Raw genomic sequence first — 10,184 nt, 5'->3', positions numbered from 1 at the left:
CTGACGTCACGCGGAGCCTCCCCACCCCACGTGGGGGCCGAGCAAACCCCCCCCCCCCGCCCCGCCCGCTAGGCCGCTTCCTCCGATCCCCATTGGCTGAGCCGTGCCGGGTTGCCGGGCGCTGTCAATCAAAGCCACGCGGGGCCCGGGCGCTGACAAAACGCCGCTGCCTCTCGCTGCCGGCCCCTCCCCTCGGCTTTAATGAGCGCGGAGTGGGGGGGCGGCTCCTCCCCGCGCGTGAAAAAAACACGCGGAGGTTAAACACGGGTTGGATTCCCTGCTCCCTCCCTCGCCGTCAAACGCGGCCACTTAAACAATTACAGGAGGGGGGGGGCAGAAAAAACCCAAACACGGCATCGCCCCCCCAAAAGTGTCCGCCCCCCCCCCCCCCGCCGCTAATTGGGTGGTGTTCCAATTGTTGACGTGACAAGAAGGGCCGGGGCCAGGCGCTGCCCATTGGTCGGCGCGGCCGGCCCCGCCCCGCCCCCACGTGGGGTCCGGCCGAGGCAGTGGGCGCCCCGCAAAAACCGGAGCGGACTCCGAGAGGCGGAGCCGGAGCCACCGCCCTGCCCGCCCCCTCCTCCGTTTCCCCCTTCTCCTGCTAATTTTTTAAATTTTGCCTCCCTTTTGCTTTTCCTCTGTAGAGGCAGCAGCTCTCCGCAAAGCCCTCACGCTGCACAGAGTGCATGGCCGCAGTGCCCATTTTGGGGGTGCCCATTTTGGGGAGCACATTTTGGGGTGCAAAACCTCCCCGGCACTGCAGCCCCAGAAGCCCGGCACGGTGCAAGCAAACGGTGGGCGAGTGCGGGATAACGTGGGCCCACGGTGCATCAAACGCACGGGGTGGGCTCCTGCCGCCGCCTGCGCCCGGAGAAACAGCGAAAATCCGTGGCAACTCATAACCCTGCGCGTATTAGCGCCGAAACTGGCGCTCGTTTCTCCCGTGCAGTGTTATCTCCACCGCACGTCCAAGGCCACCCACCTATTTAGCGGAGAAACGGGAGCGGTGGTCTTTGGAGGACGGCAGAGCAAAGGCAGCAGTGCCCCGAAAATCCTCCCCATCTGTGCTGCCCTTCCTCGCCACCCCGCTCCTCCTCGGTGGGGTCTGCTGGGCGCTCGCCTTCCCCATCGACCCTCACCCCATGCCTAACCGAGCTGGAAAAACACGCGCACAAAAAAAAAGGGATGATTCCAGCGGTGGGGCTGAGCCAGACCCTCTGCCCGAGGGGTTTTCTGGGGCCTCGTTCGGTGGACACGGGGACACGGGGAGAGGAACGGAAAACTGCAATTTTGAGCTGAAAATTCATTTCATCGCTCGAAATAGAACACATTAGATGAGCTGCTCCGCTCCCGCAGCGGTACTTATGGACAAATTCTGATTTTTATTTAATGGTTTCCCCGAAAAGGTTGTAATTTTCTTCACATTCCCATCTAGCCATAGCTCCGGCGCTGTTGTGGTGAACTCAAACGACCGAGAATATCTCTCGTTAATTGATATTCCTCACGCTAGGACTGTACTGAAATAGCAGATGTTTTATTTTAGCTTATTAAAACTCACCTGGTTGAAAAAAAAAAATTAAAAAAAGAACTATTAGTGGTGAAAGCAAACGTTCTGGTTCGTATTGATTTAAAATCTACTTAAATTGATATTTGCACATCCCAATTATAAACCCTGATCTTTTCCCATCAGTTATTTTTCTGAGGGTTTTTCCTTAACGATCTCAGAAAAAGCCGCAGCGGGAGCAGCCGCCGTCTCCTCTCCCAGCCAGCCAGCCCGTGCCGCGCGTGCTGCCTCTGTCACCGCAGGCGCGGACGTCGCGGGGGCCGCGGGACGGGACGGGAGGGAAGGATGGGGGCACCTTGTCCTCTCCCCAGCGCATTGCCACCTGAACTGGGCCAGCCAGCACCGCTGGGTGAGGATGAGGATGGGGAGGAAGGGCTCTGGGGACACTCAGCGAAGGCCAGCGGCCTGGTGCACATCGTTTGGGACGTGGCACTGGGGCCCCCCAAGGCGCTGGGGTCCCGTGCCGTGATGCTGTGATCCCTCCCGTCGGAGGCCACCGGGCCGAAGAGCAGTTTTGGCCGAGATGTGCCCCAGGGTGCCTGGGCGCTGCGGGCTTACCCCCAGCTTCCCTGCAGGAAAATGGGTCCGGAACGCCGGGGATAGGAAATGCGGTTTTTTTCCCCAAACTTTTTGTCTCCCCTCCGTGCGCTGTGCACCCCGCAGACCCTGGGAGAGGCCAGTACGGCTCCAGCACAGCTGTCAGGGTGCAGAGAAGACAATGGGGGAAAGAGGAGGAACCTGCACGCACACGCACACACATGTGCACACACATGTGCACGCACACGCCTGCCCGCCGGTCATGCTCCCACCTCGCTACCCGGGCGCCGGGACCAGCCGAACTCGCCCGGCGCGCCCGCGGAGCTCCCTGCGTGACGGCAGCCGCCCCGAGAGGCGGCTTTATCGCTGACAAGCCGGTCCCGGCCCTGGTCAATGGCGCGTGTTTACACTGCAGGTGACACTATCTGCCCTCCGCGCAGGGCAGGACCCTGCCTGCCAAATTTCCTTTAGCTTTCAAGTTTATCTAAACAAGGATTTCAGAGCTGGGAAGGCAGCGAAGCGCATACTAATGACCGGCCGCGGAGAGCCGGGAGAGCTATCAGCGGGTTTATTTTGCTTTGTGGGGAAGCGCGGGTTTATCTGCTCTTGGCAGGAAGGTTTTACAGCCCCCCGGCAAGAGAGGGATCGATCCTGCAGCCGCTTCTCCCCCAGCATCCCCCGCAGGGCTGGGGACACCAGAAGCCTCTCTGATTTTGGGTGATGCTCTGAGCTCCTGAAGTCGGCCCAAGCAAACCCCCACAGGACGGACAGTGGTCTGGCTTTGAGCTTTTCCAGTTTCCCCTTTTTCCCTCTTCAGAGCAAATCCAGGGGCTCCGTGCAGGAACGCGCGCCCGCGCAAACCTGCGAAACGGCGGAGGAAGGGGCCTGCCCCCGTGACCTCCTCCGACACCTCAGCGGGACTGTAGAGCCATGACTTTTCCCTCTGCTCCGCACCAACTAAAGAAAAAAGAAAGCGCCAGGCCGGGGTCAGTGGCCGGAGCGGGCTCTCCATGGCCACGTGCACCCACTCCGCGCACCCGCAGCCGGCACCGCCGAGAAGCCGCCAGAAGGTTTCCGAGCCTCAGCAGCGTGGCGGGCGCGCGGGCGGACATAGGGAAGAGCGTTGGTTGCTGGCGTTGCCGCAACAGGCCCCGATCACCCCGTCCATTGGCAAGCAAAACTCCCGCTGACCTCACCCTCATCCGCGGGACTGGCTTGAGCAATTCCTGCGCCCAGCCCAGCCCAGCACCGCCGGCTGCCGCAGCCCAGCCCGAGCCCCACGAGCAAAATCTTTCTCCCCCGATCCCCCGCGGTCAGGATGGGAGGCGTGAGGAGATGGGTAGGGGGTACGGGTGGGTGTAAACGGTGCTGGAGGGAGGGAGAAGCCCTAGGACCCTCCCGGTGGCAGAGGCAGCTCGGAAGAGACAGACTCGGGCATCCCGCTGGCTGGGAAAGCTTCGGCACATCTGCTCCTTTGCAAAGTTTTGGCCGAGAGGTTGGGACAAACAGGAGGAGCCGGTGAAGGGATCGGGCCCAGGATGGAGCCTCCCCAGGGATCCAAGCCAGGGCCAGCCCCTTGTCAGCCTCGCTGGTCTCCACGGCCAGAGAAAGGTCACCAGTGGGTTCTCACGGGTGCTCGTGGGTACTCGTAGGTTCTCGTGCGTGTTCATGGCTTCTGGGTTCTCGCAGGTGCTCACAGATGCTCGTGGGTGCTCACGGACGCTCACGTGTGTTCACGGATGCTCGTGGGCTCTCCTGTGTGCTCACAGATGCTGATGGGTGCTTGTGGGTGCTCACCGCCTCCGGAGCCTCTGCTCCCCACGCTCACCTGCCCTCCCTTCCCCGCTCAGCCCAGGCTTTAGCTGTGCCCTGTCTAATTATAGATATTATATTGCAAATGGCTTTTGGGCCTGCTAATGGTATTACTGGTGTTATTCTTCTACTTGTTAATTATAACCAATTTGTTTGGGATGCCTTCCCAGTTTTCGTGTGTAATTGCTCTCCCCGTTCCCCGATGGCTGTGACTCAGCAGAAACTCCGCAGTTTCGCTCAGGGATGATATTACTCTTCGGCTCTCCTGCCAAGCGTGGCTGCAGACGGCTGCCCACGCAGCACGGCTACCGCTCCCGCCCTGCCGGTGGCCACGCTGCGGTTTGGGGAGCGGGAGGGATGCTCTTCGGGATGCGGTTCGGGATGCGGTTCAGGATGCTGTCCGGGATGTGGTTCGGGATGCGGTTCGTTATGTGGTTTGTTATGTGGTTCGGGATGCTGTCCGGGATGCGGTTCGTTACGTGGTTCGGGATGCGGTTCGGGATGCGGGACTCCGCGCCGGGATGGAAGCGGGGCGCTGGCAGCCTGGCGTCCCCACTGCGATGGGCATCGCCTGCCATCGCCGTTGGGCTGGGGCCTGGGGGTGCTCACACACAGCTTGGCTGGGCCGGGGCCGCGGCCCGCAAACCGCTGCGATCTTGGCTGCGGAACCCGGCCGGGCCGGGCGTGACTAAAGGCTTAGCCGAGGAAAGAGGAAAATATTAAAGGGATTGTTTTCTTTTTCTTATTGCTAAGTTCTAAAGAAGTTTGCTCTTCTCCTCTCCCCAGCATTAACTGCGGGTAAGTTATTTGGAGAGCCGGTGTTGCAGCAGAACAGCCATTCAGGCAGGCTAATACACACATTAGAGTCTATTTGCACTTAAAAGGAGTGGGAGGCATTAAATCAGCCTCTGGCCAGAGAGTCATTGTATAAACAGGAGCTGTTAACTCCTGCGTGATAGCAGCGATGGGAAGGGAAAGGAAAACAGCCCTGCAGTGTCATGACCAACCTGACACAACATGCTTTAGGTCTGGGAAAAAAAATAAAAAATAAAAAAAACCCGAGCCCTGCGAGTTCCTGAGCTCGCAGGGGCTGGGCCTGGCCGGGCTCGGGGGCAGGGATGCTCCCGCTGCCTGCCCAGCATCCCCAGACCCTGGCCCGCAGCCATCGCCCTGCCATGGGCGAGCGGCGTGGTCCCCTCGTCACGGTCCAGCTCGGGCCACGGCGGCCACCTGCACCCGCAACATCCGCCGGCCGTGGGGCTCCATCCTCCTGCGCTGCCCGAGCTCCCGCTCCAGCAGAACGCAGCTCTGCGCGCTCAGGTACTCACGAAATTTCTCAGTCAGAGCGAGCAAAAGAAACTTGTTTTCGGCTGACTCCACTCACCACTTCCTCTCCTCGCGCTCGTTTCTCCCGCCAGCCCGCTTGCCTCCCCCGGAGCGCTGCCCGCCCGCCCTGGCCCCGCGCCCCTCCACTGCCAACCGGCACCCGCATGGCTCTGGAGTTTGCTTGCTCGCCCACTCAAGCACTCTCGAGTTGTCCACGGCGGCTAATCGAATGTCAAGACAAGCTGCCCCCGTGATTTGGAGAGCTCTTTGGCAGGAAGACGCTCACCGCCGACACCCAAGAGCCGCGCGCGTTCGTCTGGGGCTCAGCCTGGAGTGGGTTTCTGCGACAGCTCGGGACTGGTTTCAGTCGCAGCCAGTATCTGCTGGGTAGGAGCCGTTTTGTGGTTTCCCGTTGGAGCAATAATGAGCATACGAGCCCGTGGCGGCGGCCCCGGCACTCACCCAAAGCCTCTGGCGGGGTTGGGGCTCTCCCCTCCAGCTCGTGGGCAGGAGACGGCCCTGCTCCCCGCGGGATTAAACCGTGTTTTATAGCCTGGCTCTAAGCCCAGGAGTCGCCAGGAAAGGCCCTGGGGACCCCTGGGTTCTCGTGCAGCACCCGCAGAGCCCCCCAGCCCACCACGGGCTGGGCTGAGCCGACGGCTGCTGAAGAGCAGGACCCAGCGCGAAGGACAGTTTGGATTTCAGAGCCAGGCTCTGTGCTCCAAAATTGTCCTTCATGTGGTTACCTGCTCTTCGGCGGCCGCCGCTGGCCGGGGTCTGGTGGGTGACTCTCCGAAGGGCCCCGTGCTTGTCCCAGCTGAACGCCGAGCACGGCGCTCGCAGGAGCTGCCGGCTTTGCATGACGCTCGCCCTGTGTTTTCCGCTTTTCTCCCAGCACATCTCCAACGTCTTAAAAAAAAAAAAAAATACCCACAGCTTCCTGAAGGCTTCACAACAGAGAGAGATGCTTCTGCTGCTCAATCTGTTGCTGGTCTGGAAATGCAGCATCTCCCTCCTCGGAAGCATCTCATCAAACACGAAGCGCGCGCACGCACGTCAATCCGGGCAGTGAGCCCCGGTGCTGCCGTCAGCCGGGAGCACAGTGCCCGCAGAGCCGGCCGAGCTGGGGGCTGTGGAGGCGAAGGCAGGTCCTGGGAATGGGGGACGTTGTGCGGGGGCCTCCCCGCTGGAGGATGGAGGGTCCCAAGCCCCGTGCCCACAGCTGAGCCCGGCTACAGCCTCCACCTCCCTGTCTCCCAAGCTTCAGCTTTCCCACTTCGCTGGGGGTCCTGCTTAAACCTCCCCCACCAAGTGCCGGCTGGGGGGGGCCGGGGCTGTGGCCGTGCCACCCCGCTGAGCCCGTCCTCGCGTCGGCTGCGGGGTGAGGAGGGGGCGATACCCACTGCCATCGTGGGAAGGGCGTTGGGAGCAGACAGGCACAGACTTTGTCCCAGCCCGAGACAAGGAGAATGCCGCGGGTTTGTTTTTAGACAAATGAATGGATGTCACTGTTTGACCAACGCTCAGGAGAATGCCAGTCAGCGCGGGTTTGGCAGGAGGTCTGACACTTGTCAGCTTTGGTTTATAACCGGAGAAAAGCAGCCAGCTCTCCGGAGGAGAATGACGTGCGCTCGTTGCTGTGCGGGTTTGTTCTGGGAAGAATGTGTGGCAACAGAAGATCAAGCAAATACTTGGGACCGCTACATCACGGAGGGCTTCGTCAGCTAGCCGGAAAGTTTTAGAAGGGCTTCGCACTCTTCAGAGAGAGCCAGGCCACTGCCTGGAGCTGGGGCGAAAACACAGCAGCGTGGGGTTTGTGCATAACAGAAGCGTTAGTGTGGCACGGCCGGCGCGCCCGCGGAACGGCGCTCGGGGAGCCGTGTCAGCAAGCAGCCGCGTCAGCCCCACGAGCTGCCTGGCCGCGGAGGAGAAGTGGGAGCTCTCCGTGTTTTCTTTTGGGGGTCTTTGACGTAGGAACCTTCTTGCTGGACTCGTGGGACCGGGCGGGTGCCGGGCGTGGGGCGCAGCCCTCTCCTGCTCACCCCACAGCGGAGGCGGCCCGGGGGCTGTTCAACTCCCAGAGGAAAAGCCACGGGAATGACCTCGGCCTCGGTGCCCGAGCTGGGGTGGACAGGAGCCCATTCCCCCCATCCCTTGCCCAAGCCTGGCTGAGACCTGGGGGATTCTAAGCTGGTGTCATAGAATTGGAATGGTTGGGGTTGGAAAGGACCCTAAAGCTCATCCAGTTCCACCCCCCTGCCCTGGGCACGGACACCTCCCACCAGCCCAGGTCGCTCACAGCCCGGTCCAGCCTGGCCTGGGACACTGCCAGGGATGGGGCACCCACAGCTCCTCTGGGCAACCTGGGCCAGCGCCTCACTGCCCTCACAGGGAGGAATTTCCTCCTCATATCTCGTCTAAACCTCCTCTCTTTCAGCTTAAAGCCACCACCCTTGGCCTGTCACTACACAACCTTGTCCAAAGTCCCTCCCCAGGTTTCCTGCAGCCCCCTTTAGGCACTGGGAGGCCGCTCTGAGGCGTCCCCAGAGCCTCCTCTTCTCCAGGCTGAACAGCCCCAGCTCTCCCAGCCCGGCTCTGGGCTGCACTCAGGCAGGATTTCCAGCCTGGCCAGTGTGGTGTTTTGGGTCGGGGCAGGATGCCCCCCACAGCTCGGGACAGCGTGTCTTTTCGTTTAAAGCCATCGTCTCAGCCACATTTCCCATGGGAAAGCCAGAGGCTGGTGGAAAAGACACGTGTGCAGTGTACTTTGTTGTGTTTTTAAAGGCTCTGCAGCCTGCTAAAGGGAACAGCCGGCTAAAGAGGCTTTCTCTGCCTCGAATGGCGCTCCAGAACAGCTTATTCCGCAACGTCCATTCCAGACGGCTTCTCCGTGCTGACAAAGCCTTCAGATACGGAAGGTCAAATGTCTGTTGGGATCGTTCCCTCTTCCTCAGCTTTCTTCCTTGCCCAGGGATGCAGGGAAGCTCGAGGGCCTCCAGCACGGCAGACAGGCAGTCCCAGCACCCACCGCGCGACCGTGTTGGAAAAAACCCGGAGCCTCTGCGTCCGGGGCCCCCGAGGTGATGCTGCACCAGGAACCAAGAGCCTAGCCTGGAAAACGGCCCTGACCAAACAGACCAGACCAACTCTGAATGAATCATTCCAGGCGACGGAGCAAACCTTCCCCCTCTCTGGAAGGGCAGCAGCTGCCTTTCCCTGGTCCCAGGGAGTCAGGGCTCTCTGGAGAGCAGGACCTGCGGTGGAGGGAAGGGCGAGCTGCGGGCACGGCTGCAGGGCCGGCGCTGGTGTTTCTCCCGCGAGAGGTTTTCCCCGAGGCACGGCGAGGCTCCGACGGTGACCTGCGGTAGCGCGGCGCCGACAGCTCGGCCCCGTGCCGCAGCCCGGCTTTGCTGTGGTCTGGGTGGCCCTCGAGTACGGGTTTGGGAGGCTCCGCCTAGCACCTAATGAGTGTTTGCCTGCTTCGCCGTGAGCTCGGCGCGACGGGCAGCCCGTGCGCGGGAGCTGCCCCAGTCTGGGGACGATAAGGGTGTTGCAGGCCGGCTGCGAGGCAGGGTGACAGAGCTGTTTGCACGCAGCTCCTCTGATCTGCCCAGTTCTGCCATTACTCCTGAGCAGCCATTAACAACGCCAGTCATTACAGGGCGCTGCGCCGCTCAGGGACAGAGCAGCTCTCTAAAGCCAGAGGAGTGAGGCGGGAGGTTACGTGCTTCACCCTGGTTGCACAAGGAGTCCACGGGCTGAGCCGGGAGCCAAACCCACACCTAATCGCCAGGCCACAGCTCGCCCAGCATTTGGCCTCGGAGCCCGGCGCAGGGCCAGGCTGGGGCTCCTCGGCAAGACCGCGGCGGCACGGCGCTCACAGGCTGGGGCACGCTCATCTGCAAGCCCGCGCGGCGCTTCCGTGCACAGGGACCATGTCCTCGGGGGTCTCGCTCACCTTCAGACATCTCTGATCTGGGTGTCGGGAGCTGCTCGGCTTCATGCAGCGGATGCACAGAGGAGGAGGAGGAGGAGGATGAAGCTCTGTCTGCCTGTTCCTGATCCAAACTTCTGGCTCACCCCGCTCCGAAGACTCGTCTGACCCTCAGCACCACAGCATCCCCGCACACCTGCTCAGGCTCCAATGGGAAAGGAGGTCCCCAAGTGAAAGCATCGCTGTGATGAGGAAAACCAGCCTGGCACCTGTGAGCTGGTTGACGAGCAGAAGGGCATCGTGGTTCTCAAGAACTGAGCAAACTTCTCCCAGACCTGTCTGAGCCCACCAACTGCCTGGGAGGAAGGAGGAAGGGGGGAGCTCAGGGGCTCTGGGGGGTTTCAAAATTTCCCGAGTGCGGGCAGGACCCCAGTGCCGGGCGAGGTTGCAGCCCCCACGTCCCAGCAGCCCGGGGAGGCCAGTGGTGGCTCATCCTCCGGCAAGGGGGGCCAATGGTCCCCTGCTCCTGACCGGTGCCGGGGGCGGCTGCTCCGAGGGCTGCATCAGCCGCAGCAGCCTCCTGCTCTAACCGGTCCTTAAAATAGCTCCGTATCATTAGCTACATCTAATTGAAGGCGTTTTGGACGCAACCTCCACAACACACAAACCAAATGGGAAATGACAAACCGTCAAATGAATGCCCCCAAACCATGATAAATGGCTGGTTAGATGATTAATGTTTCTATTTCTCGGTTTGAGAGGGAACAACGCCGCCTGGCCCAGCATTTATCTGCACTGCCTGCTAAAGGTCGCCAGGCATCCTCCAAACAAGGAGGGCTATCGCCCCGCTGTTACGTCTCGGGCTGCGCCGAGGCTCTCTGGTCCCCGCACACGCCGCAGCCCGCGGCTCCGGGACGCAGCAGGGCGAGCTCTGACCACAGCCGAGCAGCTGCCGCAGCCGGGGCTGTCCAGCGGCGGTGACCCTTCCTCGTGCCCCTTTGGGCTCCGCTG

Source organism: Chlamydotis macqueenii, chromosome 12 (assembly GCF_036417535.1).
Source record: "Chlamydotis macqueenii isolate bChlMac1 chromosome 12, bChlMac1.mat, whole genome shotgun sequence".
Taxonomy (NCBI): domain Eukaryota; kingdom Metazoa; phylum Chordata; class Aves; order Otidiformes; family Otididae; genus Chlamydotis; species Chlamydotis macqueenii.
The sequence above is the reverse complement of the archived record's forward strand: the minus strand, read 5'-3'. Positions refer to the sequence as shown.